This window comes from Protopterus annectens, chromosome 3.part0 (genome assembly GCF_019279795.1).
Source record: "Protopterus annectens isolate FY-2018-M chromosome 3.part0, PAN1.0, whole genome shotgun sequence".
NCBI classification, from domain to species: Eukaryota; Metazoa; Chordata; order Ceratodontiformes; family Protopteridae; genus Protopterus; species Protopterus annectens.
The window spans coordinates 530,004,238-530,028,817 of NC_056731.1; positions in this window are offsets into that span (position 1 = coordinate 530,004,238).

Below are 24,580 nucleotides of genomic sequence, written 5' to 3' on the forward strand. Positions count from 1 at the left end.
AACATGGCTATTTATGACATGCAGTTAAACAATGATATTTCAATAGATGTGTTTAATTATTTCTCCACCCCATGCCCTAAAATTCCACAAATATATGGAATTCCAAAGATACACAAATCTTTAGAGCAACCACCATTGAGACCTATAGTCTCAGGTAAGGGGTGGATAACTGAAACTATATCTAAATATTTACAGAATGTACTATCTGAGTTATTACCTAAATGTGGTAGCATAATAAAAGACAGTTCACACTTCTTGAAGAATCTTAGTATATGGTATAAAAATGCGCCTTATGACTATATTTTTGTAACATTGGATGTGGAATCGTTATTTACGGTTATTCCCATAGATTATGGCATAGAGGCAATTAGAAGGTTCTTACTGTCTAACACGACTATGCAATCTCGTGAAGTGGAAAATATATGCTTTCTTCTTCATTTGGTACTAACTAATAATATTTTTATTTTTGATGGTACTCCATATAAACAATTAACTGGAGTAGCCATGGGCACTTCCGTGGCAAATACTTTTTGAATCTAGTACTTTTCCATTGGGAGAAGGAATTTATTTTAAGTAATAAAATGCACTGAATATACATGTAAAAAGCTATGCAAGATTCGTAGATGATTGTTTCTTCGTATGGGATGGCACGATAGAAGAACTTCATTCTTTCACGACATACATTAATAACACTACAAATTTTTTTAAATTTAAAATGTGCTTCTCACCAGATGAAATGATATTTTTGGATGTAAAGTTATATAAAAAGAACAACATGATACAAACTATGGTACATAAGAAAGACGTGCATACAATAAGATACCTGGATAGTACTAGTATGCATCCTTCACATGTATTTAAAAGTATAATGAAATCACAGTTTATAAGAATAAGTAGATTAACAACAGATGAACAAATATACATTAATGAAATAACAAATATGAAAACAGAGTTTTTGAGAAGTGGATATGCTGAAAGTATTATTGATAAAACTATTAAAATAATAACAGAGGGCAGAAAAACTGATTATAAACCCATTTTCATAGATGATGAGATAGATGTTAATTATAGTTTACCGATAGTTAATAAAAAGAAAGAAAATACTCTGAGATACATTACCACATACTCTGGCTACTCTAACCAAATATGTGAAATAATCAAGAAAAATTGGCCAATTTTAATTATCAATGCCTGAATTCAGCTCAATAGTGGGCCCCAAACCCAGCTTTTCCTATAGGAATAGTCAAAGCTTAAAGAATATGTTGTGCTATAAAGATTTTGTGGAACAACATAATACCATACATAGTAAGATAGGGACTTATAAATGTTACAATTGTAGCTGTTGCATTGACATTTTAGATACAGATAGTACCTTTAAACATCCTGTCACACATAAAAAATTTCAATTTTACTGTAGTGCTAATTGTAATACTATGAAATTAGTCTACCTCGCCACCTGCATGCAATGCCAGGCTTTTTATGTAGGAAAGACTATACGTAGGCTCAAAGACCGTATAATCGAACATAGATCAGAGATAAATAGACAAATACAGACAAATGCTTTATTTAAGCATATATATGAATTCAGCAACCACACTTTTAAGTTTAGATGTATAGATGTAGTGCAAGTGGGTGTGAGGGGGGGGTGATATTAACAACTTTTTAGATATGAGAGAGCTAGAATGGATAATAAGATTACAAGCTGACACTTTACCTGGTTTGAATGGTACTTCTACTATTAAACCAGTATTAGTGAAGCGCCAAATGAGTAATTTATAATATATAATTAATTTTGTAGTATAACAAATAACCTTAAGTATATTACCATGATGGTCTTTAGAATAAAGGGACTCACACATATTTCCCTACAGAACTTGATGTATTTGTTTCCTTTCACTTTTTAGTATGTTTTATTGGCTGGTTTGATCATGTGATTTTAACTGTTTCCTCTATTTAAATGGATTGAAATGTATAATGTTATATGCTGATGAAGGGTTGAGAGCCCGAAAGCTTCATTAAAGCCTGTGTTTCTGTAACTACTGTGTTCCTGCTAACATTACTCAAGCCCCAACACTCTAGCCCAAAGGTTCTTAGAATTCATAAACTCAAATGCAATGGAACAACTAGTCACCATTCCCACAAGAGGAGACAATATACTAGTCCTGATCATCACAAACATGGGGACAAAATGCTCCACACTGGAAGTACATCCCTCTTTGGTAAGATCAGACCATAAATTAATCTCACTGGAAATCCACATCCTGCCCCCACCCACTGCACAAAAGGCCACAGGGAAGAACTTCTCAAAAGCAAACTTCACACTTCTTAAGACTGAAGTGGTATCTTTCAAGGCCCCTGGGCCAGTGGAAACCACAACCCACACTGCTGAATCCCTTGCAAATGCCTTCTATGGGCACCTTCAAGAATGCATGGATCATGCAATCCCAAATAAAACCAAGACCCATTCCCGCAAAGGCAGGCGACCGGTCTGGTGGACCCCAGCCATAAACAAACTTTACAACAGAAGGAGGAAGCTACTACACGACAGAGCAAAATCCCTAAAAGGAAAGGCATCTCTGATCAGTACTAGCAACTACGATCACTCATAAAATCATCCAAGGCCAACTTTGAGAGAAAAATCGCAAATGACACAAAAGACAATCACAAGGCCTTCTTTAGCTATGTTAGAAACCTGGGTGGAAACTCCCAGATATGCTCAGAGTTAGTCCAAAATGACACAAAATACACTGAACCCACTGACATTGCCAACATTCTGGCAGACAGATTCAGTGCAAATTTCTCCTCCCCCTCCCCCCCAAAAGGAGAAATAACTATCCCAGCAGAGTGTAGCCTCCCTAACATCTCAGATGCCCAGGTGAGAGCCGCCCTCTCTAAAGCTAAAAACACAGCATCAATGGGACCGGATGGTGTCCCGGGCTGTGTGCTACATGAACTCCAAGAGGAACTAAACCCACACATAAGGCTGCTGTTTAATCTTAGCCTTACCACAGGATACGTACCCAAAGAGTGGCGTACGGCAACAGTGGTCCCACTTCACAAAGGCGGTGCTTCTACGGACCCAGGAAATTACTGCCCCATAAGCCTGACGAGCCTGGTCTGCAAAGCTATGGAGAGGATCATTATGGAACTCATAAACAAAGACATTGGGGACCTACAGACATTGGATCCTACCCAATTTGGCTTTGTCAAGGGCAGATCCTGCCTTCTGAACTTGGTCGACTTTTTTGAAACAGTCACTAAGGCCATTGATGAGGGTAAGGCAGTTCACACAGCCTACCTTGACCTTGCAAAAGCCTTTGACACAATACCCCACTCGGGCATCATAGACAAACTCACCAGCTTAAATGTAAACCCATATGTCACAAGATGGGTTGCAAACTGGCTCAAGGACAGAACCCACAGGGTCAGAGTTGCTGGAGCTATGTCAGACTCTAAGCCAGTCTGGCGGTGTCCCACAGGGCTCAGTCCTGGGACCCCTCTTGTTCGGCATTTATTTTTCCGAGGTACAGGCAAACATAGGAGGATTGTGGCTAACAAAGTTCGCAGATGACTGCAAACTGGGTGCCATAATTGATACTCCAGCGGACACAAACATCCTTCAGAGAGGCCTCATAGAAACGGATAATTGGTGCCAGAGCCATGGCCTTAAGCTAAACGCCAAAAAATGTATAGTCATACCCTTTGGGAAAAACAAGGTACCGACAAATTACCACATAGGCGGTAATCCATTAAGTATGGAAGAGGTAATCAGGGTCCTAGGGACCCAGGTTGACAGTAACCTCTCATTTGACACTCACATTGCCAAAGTGGTTAGGAAGACCTTCTATATTGCCCACCTTATCATGAAGGGTTTCACATCTAGATCAAGAGAGGTCATTGTGCCCCTGTACTCTTCTCTTATCAGGCCAATGATTGAGTACAATGCCCCATTTGGGATGTATCTCACCCGACACCTGCAGCAGTTGGAAAGACCCCAAAGTTCCTCACCAAGAGGATAAAGGGTCTTAAACATATGTCATATGCTGCCCGACTGAAAAAACTCCAGCTCTATTCAGTCGCATACCACCTACTCAGAGGTGATCTGTGCCTGACGTACAAGGCCATGTCCAATCCTGAATTAATGGACATGCTCCACCTCAGAAAATCCAAATCCATCAGAGCCACGAGAACAAGTGACTTAAACCTCAACACAGAAATAAATAGAATGTGCTGGAGGGACAGATTCATAACCCAGAGGCTCCCTACACTCTGGAACAGAATCCCAGTCCATGTTAGGCAGAGCCCCTCACTGACTCTATTCAAGAGAAATCTCGACGAGTGGATGGGAGATCGTAGGTTTACCCTGGGGGTCATCTCTTTGTCACTACTAGACAGAGGCATAGTAAACTAAAACCCTAAAAGGGCATAGTATTCTCATCCTAAGGGGTGGTGTAAGCCACATACCCTCTGGCTAGGCTTATAAATGCCCTAGGGCAGATAGCCTAGTACGAACCTATGAACCTATGAACCTATTTCCTTCTGTGGGTTGTCTAATATTTAAAGGTTATATGCCACTGTTTCTAATTAAAATATCCAGCTGTATATATGTTTTATGATGTATTATGCATTTCTCTACATTGATGATTTTAAAATCATCTTTAAGTCTACACCAAGCATGTGCTTTTTACATTAAATGACATATTATTTACAGTCAATAAACCTTTAAGTGAATACAACTTTTTGGCCATTAGTGACACGTTTAACTCTTAAAATATCAATATGTTTGGATAGGTTTTCAGTGGTTTTACATATCTAGAATATTTGATACGATTTTCTTCTATCGACTTATTGTTTGCCTTTTGAGATAATTCCTGATGATGGAATGAAGGTGAAGGCACATCAGAAGTATTTTCTTCATGAGAGACTACTTTCTCAAATATCTCTAGTACACCTTTGTACATCAGGGCTTTCTCAACTTGCATCACTCTCCAGTATTGAGATGTAGAAGGAATTTATCTAGGAGGAAAAAAGAGGACACGAGTTTAGTGGGGTAAGGTGATCCTCCCAATAGACCAAGATGGTTTAGGATTGCCTGATTTGAAGGGATATTTTGCAGCTACACAGTTAAGGCTCATGTACATAACACAATCTATAATTCAAAGTGAAAAAGGATGATGTTGAAATGGGGTGGGGGTTCAAGAAATTAGGAGAGAGTGGGATTTTGTATGTGGATCCTTCAAGAGACTAATAACCACCGTACAGAATATTATCTTCATAAAGTTGCAGAAGGTATTCAAAAAACTAATTCAACACATGAATGCTGAAAGGAGATTTTGCCAATAGGAATAACAGCAAGTAGGGGCAAGAGGGGGCTGAAATTTACTTGAGAAAACTAGCAAAGGAACCAGGGTATTGGGAACAAATAACTAGACAGGGAAAGGTAACAGACTGGGATGAGACAAAGAAGAAGTTTGGACTGCAGGTTACAGATTGCCTTCCCTATCAAGGATTGACATCAGAGTATATTCAAAGGGAAAGGCATAGGGGAGTCCTACATAAAAAATCTGCTCTGGTGGAGATTTTTTGTCAAATCTAGAACATAAACTGCTGTTAAAAAGAGGATAATTAGTAGGGCTTATAAAATATTGTATGATGACTATAAGAATCAAAGAGAGGAGGCTAGAAAAGATTGAGAAGAGAGACTGGAAAAGCAATTTACAATGGAGCAATAGGAGGACATATGTATGGCTCCTAAACACACAACAAAGTCCAGAAGGTTTAGAAAGTTTGCTTGAAGTGTTTGCATATGTATTTGTATACCCCAAAGCAGACTTCACAAATAATTTTTTAACAGGTAGATAAATGTTGGAGGTGTGATGGGAAAGAAAGAGGCAATAGGGAACACGTTTTCTGGGAGTGTACTGAGTTGGCAGATTTAAAAAATTCCCTACAGATTACTGGTTCAGAAATATTGGGGAAGCAAGTTGTTGTAACTAAGGAAATGATTATTCTGACCTGCAACAAAGGATCTAAATTGCTTGGACATAGTAAGGCCTTATTAAGTTTAATTCTGTTAACTAATAAAATATATCAACGGTGAGACAAAAACAAAGCCAAATAAATAGATCAACAGACACTTTATCGTACTAAGCGCTTTCACAGTAACAATAGCACTGCTTTCTCAGAGTATAAAAAGCCAAAAAAAACCAACATTCATGTAGGTACAATTAAATGGCGTAGTCCAATAAAAGCTTCACAATCATTAAAGCATCAGCATTGCATCACAATTAAATGGGTAGCTTTTAAAGGTTTTAAAATGGTTGAGGAGTCTTTGGTTTTACATAGTAACTATGGAAAAAGTTTTATAGATTTACTATGTTTGCTTATGAAAGTTGTACTTAATAATATTTTTATATTTACCCAAACCGTATACTTAGAAAAGGATGACGTGGCTATGGGCACTGCCAGTGCCAATAGCTACACCAGTATGGTTATGGTGGGATGGGAGGATATTAGTCTAAGTCCCATCTGAAATAGTTCATTTCTTTTTACAGACATTTTGTGGATGACCTGTTCATGGTATGGACAGGCACCATCAATGACCTTGAAATGCTACTTGATTATATGAATTCTAGTACTTTTTTAAAGGATTAACATGGTTTGTTCACCATTACAGGCAAATTTTCTTGATGCCAGAGTTATCAGGGATGCCAAGGGGAGTTTTACTACAGAGATATTTAGGAAAGATTGCCACAGGGACACATATTTGTATAGAAGGAGCATGCACCCTATGCACATATTTAACAATATAGTGAAAGGCCAAGCATTAAGGGCATCTAGGTTAAATGTTGAAGATAATCAGTTTTTAAACAAATTAAACCTCTTAAGTGAGAAATTTATTAAAAGAAACTATGATGCTAGACATGTCAATAGTATTCTATCCAAGGTCCCTATGTTAAGGGAGAATGAAGGGAAATCTTATTTATCAGATAGAGTGGTTGAAATGGCCAATGTTGTTAGTAGTAAGAAGGGTGTGTCAAGGACTAAGCTTTATATGCCTTGTTTTACTCAAGTAATGTTAAACAAATAACAGATATTTACAGAAAATACTGGCATATATTAACTACAAATGACAATATCAGGAGATAGTGGGTGACACAACTGGTTTCACATATAAGAATAAAAAAAAAAAAAAAAACTTAAGAGGCTCTTATGTTACCCTAATCTTGACATGTCTCCACACATACCCAGTAGGGACTCTGATATGATAACCTGTGATAAGCATAATTATTGTGAATTGCTTGACCTATCTGGGATCTTTGTACATCCTGATACTGGGAATTCAAGTTTAATGTTCGGACTGGTTGTGATACCTATCATTGGGTCTATTTGGCTTATTGTACAGAGTGCCACTCATTTTATGTTGAAAAAACTGATAGGCACCTTAAGAATAGGCTAAGGGAACATGTCTATAATATCAGAAATAGTATTTGCACTAATGCTTGTCCTTCATGGATCTTCACACTTTTTTAAAATTTATTGTGATACAGCTTATTAGTCTCAGTGAGCAAAGGGGTGACTTGGTGAATAGGACTGAAACATCAAAAAGTAAATGAATTATTAGGCTAAGGGCAGACTGTGGTAAGGGGCTTAATGATAAAGTTCCACTGAAACCGATTTTAGCTGCTAGGAGTTTGAAGTAAATTATCTATGTGTATAATAATGTATGTTTTTATTTGTCTATGACTGTACATTGTTATTCTTTCACTGGTTACTTGTTTTTAAATGATTGTCTATGGACAGCTTATATTGACTATTTCTTTAAAGCTGCCCATTTAATTGTGATATAATGCTGATGTTTTAATGACTGTGAAGTTATTGGACTATGCCATTTAATTGTACTTATATAAATGTTGTTTTTTTTAGCTTTTTATAGTCTGAAGAAGAAGCAGTTTTATGATACTTTGAAAATGCTTACTACAATAAAGTATCTGTTGATCTATTTATTTGGCTTCGTTTTGGTCTCACCTTTGATATATTTTATTATTTGGACTTGTTCTTCTTGGTGCGACCATTCATCTGAGCTCCTGGATTTTTTAGCATAAATTGTTAATTCTGTTAATTGCCAAAAATGCAATTACTAGAAAATGGAAATCAAAATCTAAATTAACTATATTTAAAGTACTGAGCATTGTAGAAGAGATAAAAGAACTGGAAGAGGGATCTTTAGAAAAGCGAAGGAGAAAATTTCATAGAAATAAAGGGAATTTGTGGGAATACATGCAGAATAAAATTTAAAGGGACAAATGAGGTGTAAGGGAAGGCACGGGAATGGACTGAAAACATTTGTTATAAGGAAAGAAATAATGTAATATATAATGTGTGCAAATGGAAACAATATTGATATAGTTTGCTTTCTTTTCTATTAATATATGTGTGCCTTTGTCTTAAGTGATGTTTTAATAAAGGTGTTTAAAAAAGCCAGATGTTTTCTAATTCTTCTGTATAGCTTTTATCTTTATGGTATTATGGGAGGTGGGGATGGGAGGATGCTTTTTCATGGGAGTTAGATGTACAATAAGCTGAATTTGAAGGTAGCTGTGAACTGAGGCTTCTAACAATAATTACGGATCATATGTGGCATCCTGTGAAGATATCTTTTGTCACTTCTACTCTTCATCTTGGTGACAGAAGTGATGAAAGACAGGGAGAAATGGGGAAAGACACTATGTAAGAATGTTCACAGATGATTGCATGGTACTGGGGTTAGATATGAGGTCAATGTTGCTTCTGCTGCCAGATACTTTCAGAAGCTTTGGGAGCACTCTAACTTACATATGCATATGATGAATTTAGTAGCCATATGAATATGTGGATGGGAGAGATTTAAGCTTAAGGCTGCCAGTGATAACTTTAAGTAGATGTTTAGTGATGGTTAGGATGATGATTTATTTTTGTTTACATTTGTTAAAACCGGTAGAATGCTGATCTACTGAGGACCCATTTCAAGCTGAGGATATTGCCACATATCCTGTATGTTGCCTGACACACTCTGTGCAATCTAGCATCATAGATGTTTTATCTGAATCAAGTCCTGTGTAAGTGTTTAGTCTGGAAGAGGGAAATCAGCTGCACCTGCTAAAAAAACAGGCATCTAGGATACTGTGTGTGGGGGTGGGAGTTGTGGCAAGTCTGATTTCAAGCGCTATGTGTTGTTGACCAATATGAGGAATCATTTCTGGAAATGGGAAGGAAGAGAGACCTACTGGATAGATTGGAACCTAGAGATGGGCAGGGAAAGGACATCAACAACATAAGGAGGATTATGACTAACACTTGGAAATCGGTGATGAAATTGCTGGGAGGACACCTAACCATTGCAGGCAAGGAAAGAGTGGGATTGAGATTCCTCAACAAGGGGTGGGGGCAGGGCAGTATCTTAATCATTATAACCCTGTTTGCCTATATTCCACTGATAACCTCTGCCCAACCTCTACCTAGGTCTTCTACTTCTTTCCAGTGATTTTCCCATCATTTCAGGTCTTGGTCTCATGTTGCTTCTTCCTCTTTAGTTTCACTCTGCAATTTTTGACCTGACTATACAGTCCACTACCATCTCTAATTCCAATGTTCTTTCTTGAATAGTTCCATTCTCCTGCAAACCCTACTTCTGCTGCCACCTCAAAGCTTTCTTAGTCAAATTGTTGTCATGCATTCTGGGCAACTTATTTATCTCTCTCCCACCCTTCCTGTTCAGCCTGTTGTCATCTTTTTATCAGGACTCTTGTTTGGATGCCGTATTCTTTTTCATCCCATAATTCACAAGTAACGTGTTCAGTTCGATTAACTTTCACAAGAGCAGCTATTAGTACTAAGCAAAGGCTTGAAATTTATTCCCTTTGCTATGGATAATGTTGTAAGTGCCATTATAGACTTAAAACTGTTTGCTAGAAGCTTGATGTTAAAATTTATATTTAAAAATTCAGTTCAAAATAGTGCTGTATGTAGAAAATCAAGTTTATTTATTCCTCAGTTGTCTCCGGTTATTCTGGCATTTATAAATATTGTTGAACTTGAATTAAGAACTATGTTTTCTAAATGTGACACAACAAAAAGGAACTATAATCTTTCTTTTAAAGAATATCAAGCCCTTAAATATTTAAAGAATGAGAAAGATATAATTATAAAGCAAGCAGATAAGGGTGGGGCAATAGTCTTAATGGACAGAACTTATTATATGAATGAATTTACTGCATTCTTATCTGATACTGATATTTTTAAAAAGATTACTTTTCTTGATGTGAAAACTGTATTACACAGGTGAACATGGCTATTTATGACATGCAGTTAAACAATGATATTTCAATAGATGTGTTTAATTATTTCTCCACCCCATGCCCTAAAATTCCACAAATATATGGAATTCCAAAGATACACAAATCTTTAGAGCAACCACCATTGAGACCTATAGTCTCAGGTAAGGGTGGATAACTGAAACTATATCTAAATATTTACAGAATGTACTATCTGAGTTATTACCTAAATGTGGTAGCATAATAAAAGACAGTTCACACTTCTTGAAGAATCTTAGTATATGGTATAAAAATGCGCCTTATGACTATATTTTTGTAACATTGGATGTGGAATCGTTATTTACGGTTATTCCCATAGATTATGGCATAGAGGCAATTAGAAGGTTCTTACTGTCTAACACGACTATGCAATCTCGTGAAGTGGAAAATATATGCTTTCTTCTTCATTTGGTACTAACTAATAATATTTTTATTTTTGATGGTACTCCATATAAACAATTAACTGGAGTAGCCATGGGCACTTCCGTGGCAAATACTTTTGCGAATCTAGTACTTTTCCATTGGGAGAAGGAATTTATTTTAAGTAATAAAAATGCACTGAATATACATGTAAAAAGCTATGCAAGATTCGTAGATGATTGTTTCTTCGTATGGGATGGCACGATAGAAGAACTTCATTCTTTCACGACATACATTAATAACACTACAAATTTTTTTAAATTTAAAATGTGCTTCTCACCAGATGAAATGATATTTTTGGATGTAAAGTTATATAAAAAGAACAACATGATACAAACTATGGTACATAAGAAAGACGTGCATACAATAAGATACCTGGATAGTACTAGTATGCATCCTTCACATGTATTTAAAAGTATAATGAAATCACAGTTTATAAGAATAAGTAGATTAACAACAGATGAACAAATATACATTAATGAAATAACAAATATGAAAACAGAGTTTTTGAGAAGTGGATATGCTGAAAGTATTATTGATAAAACTATTAAAATAATAACAGAGGGCAGAAAAACTGATTATAAACCCATTTTCATAGATGATGAGATAGATGTTAATTATAGTTTACCGATAGTTAATAAAAAGAAAGAAAATACTCTGAGATACATTACCACATACTCTGGCTACTCTAACCAAATATGTGAAATAATCAAGAAAAATTGGCCAATTTTAATGGCAATGCCTGAATTCAGCTCAATAGTGGGCCCCAAACCCAGCTTTTCCTATAGGAATAGTCAAAGCTTAAAGAATATGTTGTGCTATAAAGATTTTGTGGAACAACATAATACCATACATAGTAAGATAGGGACTTATAAATGTTACAAGTGTAGCTGTTGCATTGACATTTTAGATACAGATAGTACCTTTAAACATCCTGTCACACATAAAAAATTTCAATTTTACTGTAGTGCTAATTGTAATACTATGAAATTAGTCTACCTCGCCACCTGCATGCAATGCCAGGCTTTTATGTAGGAAAGACTATACGTAGGCTCAAAGACCGTATAATCGAACATAGATCAGAGATAAATAGACAAATACAGACAAATGCTTTATTTAAGCATATATATGAATTCAGCAACCACACTTTTAAGTTTAGATGTATAGATGTAGTGCAAGTGGGTGTGAGGGGGGGTGATATTAACAACTTTTTAGATATGAGAGAGCTAGAATGGATAATAAGATTACAAGCTGACACTTTACCTGGTTTGAATGGTACTTCTACTATTAAACCAGTATTAGTGAAGTGCCAAATGAGTAATTTATAATATATAATTAATTTTGTAGTATAACAAATAACCTTAAGTATATTACCATGATGTTTTTTAGAATAAAGGGACTCACACATATTTCCCTACAGAACTTGATGTATTTGTTTCCTTTCTCTTTTTAGTATGTTTTATTGGCTGGTTTGATCATGTGATTTTAACTGTTTCCTCTATTTAAATGGATTGAAATGCATAATGTTATATGCTGATGAAGGGTTGAGAGCCCGAAAGCTTCATTAAAGCCTGTGTTTCTGTAACTACTGTGTTTCTGCCAACATTACTCAAGCCCCAACACTCTAGCCCAAAGGTTCTTAGAATTCATAAACTCAAATGCAATGGAACAACTAGTCACCATTCCCACAAGAGGAGACAATATACTTGACCTGATCATCACAAACATGGGGACAAAATGCTCCACACCGGAAGTACATCCCTCTTTGGTAAGATCAGACCATAAATTAATCTCACTGGAAATCCACATCCTGCCCCCACCCCCTGCACAAAAGACCACAGTGAAGAACTTCTCAAAAGCAAACTTCACACTTCTTAAGACTGAAGTGGTATCTTTCAAGGCCCCTGGGCCAGTGGAAACCACAACCCACACTGCTGAATCCCTTGCAAATGCCTTCTATGGGCACCTTCAAGAATGCATGGATCATGCAATCCCAAATAAAACCAAGACCCATTCCCGCAAAGGCAGGCGACCGGTCTGGTGGACCCCAGCCATAAACAAACTTTACAACAGAAGGAGGAAGCTACTACATGACAGAGCAAAATCCCTAAAAGGAAAGGCATCTCTGATCAGTACTAGCAAAAAACTACAATCACTCATAAAATCATCCAAGGCCAACTTTGAGAGAAAAATCGCAAATGACACAAAAGACAATCACAAGGCCTTCTTTAGCTATGTTACAAACCTGGGTGGAAACTCCCAGATATGCTCAGAGTTAGTCCAAAATGACACAAAATACACTGAACCCACTGACATTGCCAACATTCTGGCAGACAGGTTCAGTGCAAATTTCTCCTCCCACCCCAAAAGGAGAAATAACTATCCCAGCAGAGTGTAGCCTCCCTAACATCTCAGATGCCCAGGTGAGAGCCGCCTCTCTAAAGCTAAAAACACAGCATCAATGGGACCGGATGGTGTCCCGGCCTGTGTGCTACATGAACTCCAAGAGGAACTAAACCCACACATAAGGCTGCTGTTTAATCTTAGCCTTACCACAGGATACACCCAAAGAGTGGCGACGGCAACAGTGGTCCCACTTCACAAAGGCGGTGCTTCTACGGACCCTGGAAATTACCGCCCCATAAGCCTGACGAGCCTGGTCTGCAAAGCTATGGAGAGGATCATTATGGAACTCATAAACAAAGACATTGGGGACCTACAGACATTGGATCCTACCCAATTTGGCTTTGTCAAGGGCAGATCCTGCCTTCTGAACTTGGTCGACTTTTTGAAACAGTCACTAAGGCCATTGATGAGGGTAAGGCAGTTCACACAGCCTACCTTGACCTTGCAAAAGCCTTTGACACAATACCCCACTCGGGCATCATAGACAAACTCACCAGCTTAAATGTAAACCCATATGTCACAAGATGGGTTGCAAACTGGCTCAAGGACAGAACCCACAGGGTCAGAGTTGATGGAGCTATGTCAGACTCTAAGCCAGTCACAAGCGGTGTCCCACAGGGCTCAGTCCTGGGACCCCTCTTGTTCGGCATTTATTTTTCCGAGGTACAGGCAAACATAGGAGGATTGTGGCTAACAAAGTTTGCAGATGACTGCAAACTGGGCGCCATAATTGATACTCCAGCGGACACAAACATCCTTCAGAGAGGCCTCATAGAAACGGATAATTGGTGCCAGAGCCATGGCCTTAAGCTAAACGCCAAAAAATGTATAGTCATACCCTTTGGGAAAAACAAGGTACCGACAAATTACCACATAGGCGGTAATCCATTAAGTATGGAAGAGGTAATCAGGGTCCTAGGGACCCAGGTTGACAGTAACCTCTCATTTGACACTCACATTGCCAAAGTGGTTAGGAAGACCTTCTATATTGCCCACCTTATCATGAAGGGTTTCACATCTAGATCAAGAGAGGTCATTGTGCCCTGTACTCTTCTCTTATCAGGCCAATGATTGAGTACAATGCCCCATTTGGGATGTATCTCACCCGACACCTGCAGCAGTTGGAAAGACCCCAAAAGTTCCTCACCAAGAGGATAAAGGGTCTTAAACATATGTCATATGCTGCCCGACTGAAAACCTCCAGCTCTATTCAGTCGCATACCGCCTACTCAGAGGTGATCTGTGCCTGACGTACAAGGCCATGTCCAATCCTGAATTAATGGACATGCTCCACCTCAGAAAATCCAAATCCATCAGTGCCACGAGAACAAGTGACTTAAACCTCAACACAGAAATAAATAGAATGTGCTGGAGGGACAGATTCATAACCCAGAGGCTCCCTACACTCTGGAACAGAATCCCAGTCCATGTTAGGCAGAGCCCCTCACTGACTCTATTCAAGAGAAATCTCGACGAGTGGATGGGAGATCGTAGGTTTACCCTGGGGGTCATCTCTTTGTCACTACTAGACAGAGGCATAGTAAACTAAAACCCTAAAAGGGCGTAGTATTCTCATCCTAAGGGGTGGTGTAAGCCACATACCCTCTGGCTAGGCTTATAAATGCCCTAGGGCAGATAGCCTAGTACGAACCTATAAACCTATGAACCTATGAACCTATTTCCTTCTGTGGGTTGTCTAATATTTAAAGGTTATATGCCACTGTTTCTAATTAAAATATCCAGCTGTATATATGTTTTATGATGTATTATGCATTTCTCTACATTGATGATTTTAAAATCATCTTTAAGTCTACACCAAGCATGTGCTTTTTACATTAAATGACATATTATTTACAGTCAATAAACCTTTAAGTGAATACAACTTTTTGGCCATTAGTGACACGTTTAACTCTTAAAATATCAATATGTTTGGATAGGTTTTCAGTGGTTTTACATATCTAGAATATTTGATACGATTTTCTTCTATCGACTTATTGTTTGCCTTTTGAGATAATTCCTGATGATGGAATGAAGGTGAAGGCACATCAGAAGTATTTTCTTCATGAGAGACTACTTTCTCAAATATCTCTAGTACACCTTTGTACATCAGGGCTTTCTCAACTTGCATCACTCTCCAGTATTGAGATGTAGAAGGAATTTATCTAGGAGGAAAAAAGAGGACACGAGTTTAGTGGGGTAAGGTGATTCTCCCAATAGACCAAGATGGTTTAGGATTGCCTGATTTGAAGGGATATTTTGCAGCTACACAGTTAAGGCTCATGTACATAACACAAGCTATAATTCAAAGTGAAAAAGGATGATGTTGAAATGGGGTGGGGGTTCAAGAAATTAGGAGAGAGTGGGATTTTGTATGTGGATCCTTCAAGAGACTAATAACCACCGTACAGAATATTATCTTCATAAAGTTGCAGAAGGTATTTAAAAAACTAAGTCAACACATGAATGCTGAAAGGAGATTTTGCCAATAGGAATAACAGCAAGTAGGGGCAAGAGGGGGCTGAAATTTACTTGAGAAAACTAGCAAAGGAACCAGGGTATTGGGAACAAATAACTAGACAGGGAAAGGTAACAGACTGGGATGAGACAAAGAAGAAGTTTGGACTGCAGGTTACAGATTGCCTTCCCTATCAACGATTGACATCAGAGTATATTCAAAGGGAAAGGCATAGGGGAGTCCTACATAAAAAATCTGCTCTGGTGGAGTTTTTTTGTCAAATCTAGAACATAAACTGCTGTTAAAAAGAGGATAATTAGTAGGGCTTATAAAATATTGTATGATGACTAAAAGAATCAAAGAGAGGAGGTTAGAAGAGTTTGGGAGAGAGACTGGAAAAGCAATTTACAATGGAGCAATGGGAGGACATATGTATGGCTCCTAAACACACAACAAAGTCCAGAAGGTTTAGAATGTTTGCTTGAAGTGTTTGCATATGTATTTTTATACCCCAAAACAGACTTCACAAAGAATTTTTTAACAAGTAGATAAATGTTGGAGGTGTGATGGGAAAGAAAGAGGCAATAGGGAACACATTTTCTGGGAGTGTACTGAGTTGGCAGATTTAAAAAATTCCCTACAGATTACTGGCTCAGAAATATTGGGGGAGCAAGTTGTTGTAACTAAGGAAATGATTATTCTGACCTGCAACAAAGGATCTAAATTGCTTGGACATAGTAAGGCCTTATTAAGTTTAATTCTGTTAACTAATAAAATATATCAAAGGGGAGACAAAAACAAAGCCAAATAAATAGATCAACAGACACTTTATCGTAGTAAGCGCTTTCACAGTAACAATAGCACTGCTTTCTCAGACTATAAAAAGCAAAAAAAACCAACATTCATGTAGGTACAATTAAATGGCATAGTCCAATAAAAGCTTCACAATCATTAAAATATCAGCATTGCATCACAATTAAATGGGTAGCTTTTAAAGGTTTTAAAATGGTTGAGGAGTCTTTGGTTTTACATAGTGACTATGGAAAAAGTTTTATAGATTTACTATGTATGCTTATGAAGGTTGTACTTGACAATAATATTTTTATATTTAACCAAACCGTATACTTAGAAAATGATGACATGGCTATGGGCACTGCCAGTGCCAATAGCTACACCAGTATGGTTATGGTGAGATGGGAGGATATTAGTCTAAGTCCCATCTGAAATAGTTCATTTCTTTTTACAGACATTTTGTGGATGACCTGTTCATGGTATGGACAGGCACCATCAATGACCTTGAAATGCTACTTGATTATATGAATTCTAGTACTTATTTTAAGGTTTAACATGGTTTGTTCACCCTTACAGGCAAATTTTCTTGATGCCAGAGTTATCAGGGATGCCAAGGGGAATTTCACTACAGAGATATTTAGGAAAGATTGCCACAGGGACACATATTTGCATAGAAGGAGCATGCACCCTATGCACATATTTAACAATATAGTGAAAGGCCAAGCATTAAGGGCATCTAGGTTACTCAGTTTTTAAACAAATTAAACCTCTTAAGTGAGAAATTTATTGAAAGAAGCTATGATGCTAGACATGTCAATAGTATTATATCCAAGGTCCCTATGTTAAGGGAGATTGAAGGGAAACCTTATTTATCAGATAGAGTGGTTGAAATGGCCAATGTTGTTAGTAGTAAGAAGGGTGTGTCAAGGACTAAGCTTTGTATGCCTTGTTTTACTCAAGTAATGTTAAACAAATAACAGATATTTACAAGAAGTACTGGCATATATTAACTACAAATGACAATATCAGGAGATAGTGGGTGATACAACTGGTTTCACATATAATAATAATAATAAAAAAAAACTTAAGAGGCTCTTATGTTACCCTAATCTTGACATGTCTCCACACATACCCAGTAGGGACTCTGGTATGATAACCTGTGGTAAGCATAATAATTGTGAATTGCTTGACCTGTCTGGGATCTTTGTACATCCTGATACTGGGAAAAAAATTAAGTTTAATGTTCGGACTGGTTGTGATACCTATCATCTGGTCTATTTGGCTTATGGTACAGAGTGCCACTCATTTTATGTTGAAAAAACTGATAGGCACCTTAAGGATAGGCTAAGGGAACATGTCTATAATATCAGAAATAGTATTTGCACTAATGCTTGTCCTTCATGGATCTTCTCACTTTTTTAAAATTTATTGTGATACAGCTTATTAGTCTCAGTGAGCAAAGGGGTGACTTGATGAATAGGACTGAGACATCAGAAAGTAAATGAATTATTAGGCTAAGGGCAGACTGTGGTAAGGGGCTTAATGATAAAGTTCCCCTGAAACCGATTTTAGCTGCTAGGAGTTTGAAGTAAATTATCTATGTGTATAATAATGTATGTTTTTATTTGTCCATGACTGTACATTGTTATTCTTTCACTGGTTACTTGTTTTTAAATGATTGTCTATGGACAGCTTATATTGACTATTTCTTTAAAGCTGCCCATTTAATTGTGATATAATGCTGATGTTTTAATGACTGTGAAGTTATTGGACTATGCCATTTAATTGTACTTATATAAATGTTGTTTTTTTAGCTTTTTATAGTCTGAAGAAGAAGCAGTTTTATGGTACTTTGAAAATGCTTACTACAATAAAGTATCTGTTGATCTATTTATTTGGCTACGTTTTGGTCTCACCTTTGATATATTTTATTATTTGGACTTGTTCTTCTTGGTGTGACCATTCATCTGAGCTCCTGGATTTTTTAGCATAAATTGTTAATTCTGTTAATTGCCAAAAATACAATTACTAGAAAATGGAAATCAAAATCTAAATGAACTATATTTAAAGTACTGAGCATTGTAAAAGAGATAAAAAAACTGGAAGAGGGATCTTTAGAAAAGCGAAGGAGAAAATTTCATAGAAATAAAGGGAATTTGTGGGAATACATGCAGAATAAATTTTAAAGGGACAAATGAGGTGTAAGGGAAGGCACGGGAATGGACTGAAAAACATTTGTTATAAGGAAAGAAATAATGTAATATATAATGTGTGCAAATGGAAACAATATTGATATAGTTTGTTTTCTTTTCTATTAATATATGTGTGCCTTTGTTTTAAGTGATGTTTTAATAAAGGTGTTTAAAAAAGCCAGATGTTTACTAATTCTTCTGTATAGCTTTTATCTTTATGGTATTATAGGAGGTGGGGATGGGAGGATGCTTTTTCATGGGAGTTAGATGTACAATAAGCTGAATTTGAAGGTAGCTGTGAACTGAGGCTTCTAACAATAATTACGGGTCATATGTGGCATCCTGTGAAGATATCTTTTGTCACTTCTACTCTTCATCTTGGTGACAGAAGTGATGAAAGACAGGGAGAAATGGGGAAAGACACTATGTAAGAATGTTCACAGATGACTGAATGGTACTGGGGTTAGATATGAGGTCAATGCTGCTTCTGCTGCCAGATACTTTCAGAAGCTTTGGGAGCACTCTAACTTATATATGCATATGATGAATTTAGTAGCTATATGAATATGTGGATGGGAGAGATTTAAGCTTAAGGCTGCCAGTGATAACTTTAAGTAGATGTTTAGAGATGGTTAGGATGATGATTTATTTTTTAAAACTGGTAGAATGCTGATCTACTGAGGACCCATTTCAAGCTGAGGATATTGCCACATATCCTGTATGTTGCCTGACACACTCTGTGCAATCCAGCATCATAGATGTTTTATCTGAATCAAGTCCTGTGTAAGTGTTTAGTCTGGAAGAGGAAAATCAGCTGCACCTGATAAAAAAACAGGCATCTAGGATACTGTGTGTGGGGGTGGGAGTTGTGGCAAGTCTAATTTCAAGCGCTATGTGTTGTTGACCAATATGAGGAATCATTTCTGGAAATGGGAAGGAAGAGAGACCTACTGGATAGATTGGAACATAGAGATGGGCAGGGAAAGGAAACCAGCAACATAAGGAGGATTATGACTAACACTTGGAAATCGGTGCTGAAATTGCTGGGAGGACACCTAACCATTGCAGGCAAGGAAAGAGTGGGATTGAGATTCCTCAACAAGGGGTGGGGGCAGGGCAGTATCTTAATCATTATAACCCTGTTTGCCTATATTCCACTGATAACCTCTGCCCAACCTCTACCTAGGTCTTCTACTTCTTTCCAGTGGTTTTACCATCATTTCATGTCTTGGTCTCATGTTGCTTCTTCCTCTTTAGTTTCACTCTGCAGTTTTTCACCTGACTATACAGTCCACTACCATCTCTAATTCCAATGTTCTTTCTTGAATAGCTCAATTCTCCTGCAAACCCTACTTCAGCTGCCACCTCAAAGCTTTCTTAGTCAAATTGTTGTCATGTATTCTGAGCAACTTATTTATCTCTCTCCCACCCTTCCTGTCCAGCCTGTTGTAATCTTTTTATCAGGACTCTTGTTTGGATGCCATATTCTTTGTCATCCCATAATTCACAAGTAACTAATGTGCTACAGACCTCAAATATGAAATGCAATGTTTGTTTTCTCCCTAACCTAAAATGTTTAAAACAAAAGAAAACAAGAAAGTAATGTGTTAGTATACAAAAGGTCAGACTTACTTATGCAAATATGTAGCAGTTTTCTGAAGAAAATCTTGAACTGATCTTACCTGTTTGTTGTTACTTTAAATGTCAAAATACATCTTCTAGGTCTTCAACTTCTTCCAGATTCACAAACAGTTAACTTCACCTATGACTCACAAAAAATACTTCCAATGTTTGCTTTCTGTCCTAACATAAAACTTTAAAACTTAAAGAAAACCATATTTAAGTAAAATAACACTAAAAAGTAAAACAAAGAAGAAAATATTGAACAGAAGCTGCTTGTTAGTTTTAATAAAAGAAGCAATTCAATATCTTCTTAAAAGTCAAAAGCAATTAACCTCCATAAGGCCTCACCAAAACTGAAGGAGATTGTAGACTGTAAAGTGTTGGCAGGGGAAAGTGTAGTTAGGCAGCATAGGATGGTGGTTTGTAGGATGACATTGGTGATCAAGAAGAGGAGGAGGAGTGTGAGGGCAGCACCAAGGATCAAATGCTGGAAATTGAAAAAGTGTAATTGTGAGGTGGAGTTCAGGGAAGAGTTAAGACAGGCACTGGGTGGCAGTGAAGAGTTACCAAATAGCTGGGTAACTACAGCAGAGCTAGTTAGGGAGATGTCTAGAAAGGTGCTTGGTGTGACATCTGGAAAGAATAAGGAGGACAAGAAGACCTGGTGGTGGAATGAGGAAGTACAGGAGAGTATACAGAGAAAGAGGTTGGCGAAGAAGTGGGATTGTCAGAGAGATGAAGAAAGTAGACAGGAGTATAAGGAGATGAGGTGCATGGCAAAGAAAGAGGTGGCGAAGGCTAAGGATAAGGCGTATGAAGCGTTGTATGAAAGGTTGGACACTAAAGAGGGAGAAAAGGACCTGTACCAATTGGCTAGACAGAGGGACCGAGCTAGTGAAGATGTGCAGCAAGTAAGGGTGATAAAGGATAATGAGGGAAATGTACTCACAACAAGGAGAGTGTGTTGAGCAGATGGAAAGAGTACTTTGAGGTTGGATGATGTGCGGATAGTGAATCATGAAGTGCAGTGAATTAGCAAGGAGGAAGTAAGGATAGCTATGAAGAGGATGAAGTATGGAAAGGCTGTTAGTCCAGATGACATACCTGAGGAAGCGTGGAGGTGTTTAGGTGAAATGGCAGTGGAGTTTTTAACTAGATTGTTTAATGAAATCTTGGAAAGTGAGAGGATGCATGAGGAATTGAGAAAAAGTGTTTTGGTACCGATTTTTAAGAATAACGGTGATGTGCAGAGCTGTAGTAACTACAGAGGAATTAAATTGATCAGTTACAGCATGAAGTTATGGGAAAGAGTAGTGGAAGCTAGGTTAAGAAGGGACATGATGATTAGTGATCAGCAGTATGGCTTCATGCCAGGAAAGAGCACTACAGATGCTATGTTTGCTCTGAGAGTATTGATGGAGAAGTACAGAGAAGGTCAGAAGGAGTTGCATTGTGTCTTTGTGGACTTAGAGAAAGCATATGACATGGTGCCTAGTGAGGAGTTGTGGTATTGTATGAGAAAGTCGGGAGTGTCAGAGAAGTATGTAAGAGTGGTTCAGGATATGCATGAGGGTAGTGTGACAGCGGTAAGGTCTGCGGTCGGAGTGACAGATATATTTAAGGTGGAGGTGAGATTACATCAAGGATCAGCTCTGAGCCCTTTCTTATTTGCAATGGTGATGGACAGGTTGACAGACGAGATCAGACAGGAGTCCCCATGGGCTATGGTGTTTGCAGACGACATTGTGATCTGTAGTGAGAGTAGAGAACAGGTGGAGGAGACCCTGGAGAGGTGGAGATATGGTCTCAAGAGAAGAGGAATGAAGATCAGCAGAACTAAGACAGAATATGTGTGTGTGAATGAGAGGGAGATACAGAAATGGTGAGGATGCAGGGAGTAGAAGTGGCAAAGGTGGATGAGTTTAAATACTTGGGATCAACAGTTCAGAGTAATGGTGAGTGTGGAAGAGAGGTGAAGAAGAGAGTACAGGCAAGATGGAGTGAGTGGAGAAGATTGTCAGGAGAGTTTTGTGACAGACGAGCACCAGTAAGAGAGAAAGGGAAGGTCTACAAGAGGGTAGTGAGACCAGCTATGTTATATGGGTTGGAGACAGTGGCATTGACAAAAGGCAGGAGTCAGAGCTGGACGTGGCAGAGTTAAAGATTTTAAAATTTGCACTGGGTGTGACAAGGGTGGACAGGATTAGGAACAAGTATATTAGATGGTCAGCCCAGGTTGGAAGGTTTGGAGACGAAGCCAGAGAGGCAAGATTACATTGGTTTGGACATGTGCTGAGGAGGGATGCAGAGCATATTGGGAAAAAGATGCTAAGGATGAAGCTGCCAGGTAACAGGAAAAGAGAAAGGCCTAAGATGAGGTTATGGATGTGGTGAGAGAGGACATGCAGGTGGTTGGTGTGACAGAGCAAGATGCAGGGGACAGGAAGAAATGGAAACAGATGATCCGCTGTGGTGACCCCTAACGGGAGCAGCTGAAAGAAGAAGAAGATATATATATATATATATATATATATATATATATATATATATATATATATATATATATATATAAAATGGTTTGCTCTCTGTCCTATCATGAAGTTTTAATATTCAAGGGAAATCTTTTAAGTAACTTAACACTGTACTAAAAAAAAAATTGCCAGAATATGGAATAACCTACCCAAATCTATTTGGATTGAAAAAAGCCCTTCTAATTTTAAAACTGCACTGCATAATCATCTCCTCTCTAATTGGACATGTAATTGTTCAGATGCCCCCTTTGCCATCACTTGATGCCACCACTTGATTCTTGACATTTCAGACCTAATCTTGCATCTGTTCTAGCTACGTAATCTAATTACTGTCTTTCTTGGTAATCCATAATAAACCCTGGAATATTCAGTGTACTCTCTTTGCTCTTAAGCCCCTATGTCATTTTCTATACTATATCTATCTCTTATGTCATTCTTTTCTACTCTCAGCACTGGGAATTACCTAGTTTATTTACATTATCCAATTGACTGAGGATTTCCTTTTGTAATTATTTTATTTCTTCTGTATTTTACTGTGACTGCTTTATGAAACTTTTGGATCTTGTTTTCTTTAAATTGTTCTTATGAAACTCTGGATTTTGTTTTCTTTAAATTGTTTGAAAATATTGAAATGTTATATTAATGTTATTGTAATCTTGGAGCTTTTCTCCCCGGGCCTCCACTGAAAATGGGCTTATTCTGGCCCAGTGGACGTTCCCAGTATACAAATATCAATAAATAAATAAATAAATAAATAAAAGAATGCAGTGGTATTATACAAAAGAAAAAAACATCAGATTTACTTGCACAGCAGTCTGTTCTAGCAACATTTTGAAGAAACATTGAACCAGTGTTCCTTATTATTAAAAATATCAAAATCAGCTTTCAGCTCCTTCCTCATTTCACATGTAATTTGCATCCCATGTGCTTCACAAAAAAGGACCACTGGTTTTGCTTTCTGCCACAACATAGCTCTTTAATTGCAATAAAAAAATTGAAAATTACAAATTAAAATAATTTTAGTTCCCGCCACAGCTGACCATTATTTGCTCCAACTGCCTCTCCTCTAACCATGTCTGGGGCTGGTGAGGAATTTGAACAACATGGTCAGGGTCATAGTCATAGTGCTGTCAAGGGATTGTTTTTCATTTAAGGCCTAATCACCCCCAACATACAAACACATACACTTGCTGTCCGAGGAGCTAGAATACAGTGGGCTTGCAGTGTATTGACCATACGTCAGCCTTTGACTTTGCTAAACACCTGCACCTCTTGTAGAAAACACTCTCTGTGTATCCGAAGCCTCCACCAGGTATGAATGACAGAAGTGGACCTAAACACATACCCTCTCCATAGGATGGACACATGTATCTAGCATGTATGCACCATCAAGCTCCTCAGCAACTAACTGAACTCAAGTCTCCCTGGCTGCAGTCAGGCCTTTATACCTCTATGTCAGAGGTACAAATAAAAACAAAATTTACAAAAATAACAATGCAGAAAAGTAGGACAAAAGCAGGACAGCAACATTAGCAAACACCACCTGAAAAAACAAAGAATCATATTTACACACAAAGTAGTCTCTAGGCTGCTTTATGAATACACCTTCAACTGGTGTTCCTTATTATTTTTAACATACAAAACAGTCCCATCTTTTCCTACAAGTCACTAGTAATTTATTTCCATTTGACCTCACAACCTAACAAAAGCAATGTTTGCTTTCTCTCCTAAGTGGAATGTTTAAAACTCAAAGAAAATGTATTATATACGTAACAGTGGAGTAAAGCAAATGGAATGAAATGGAATTAA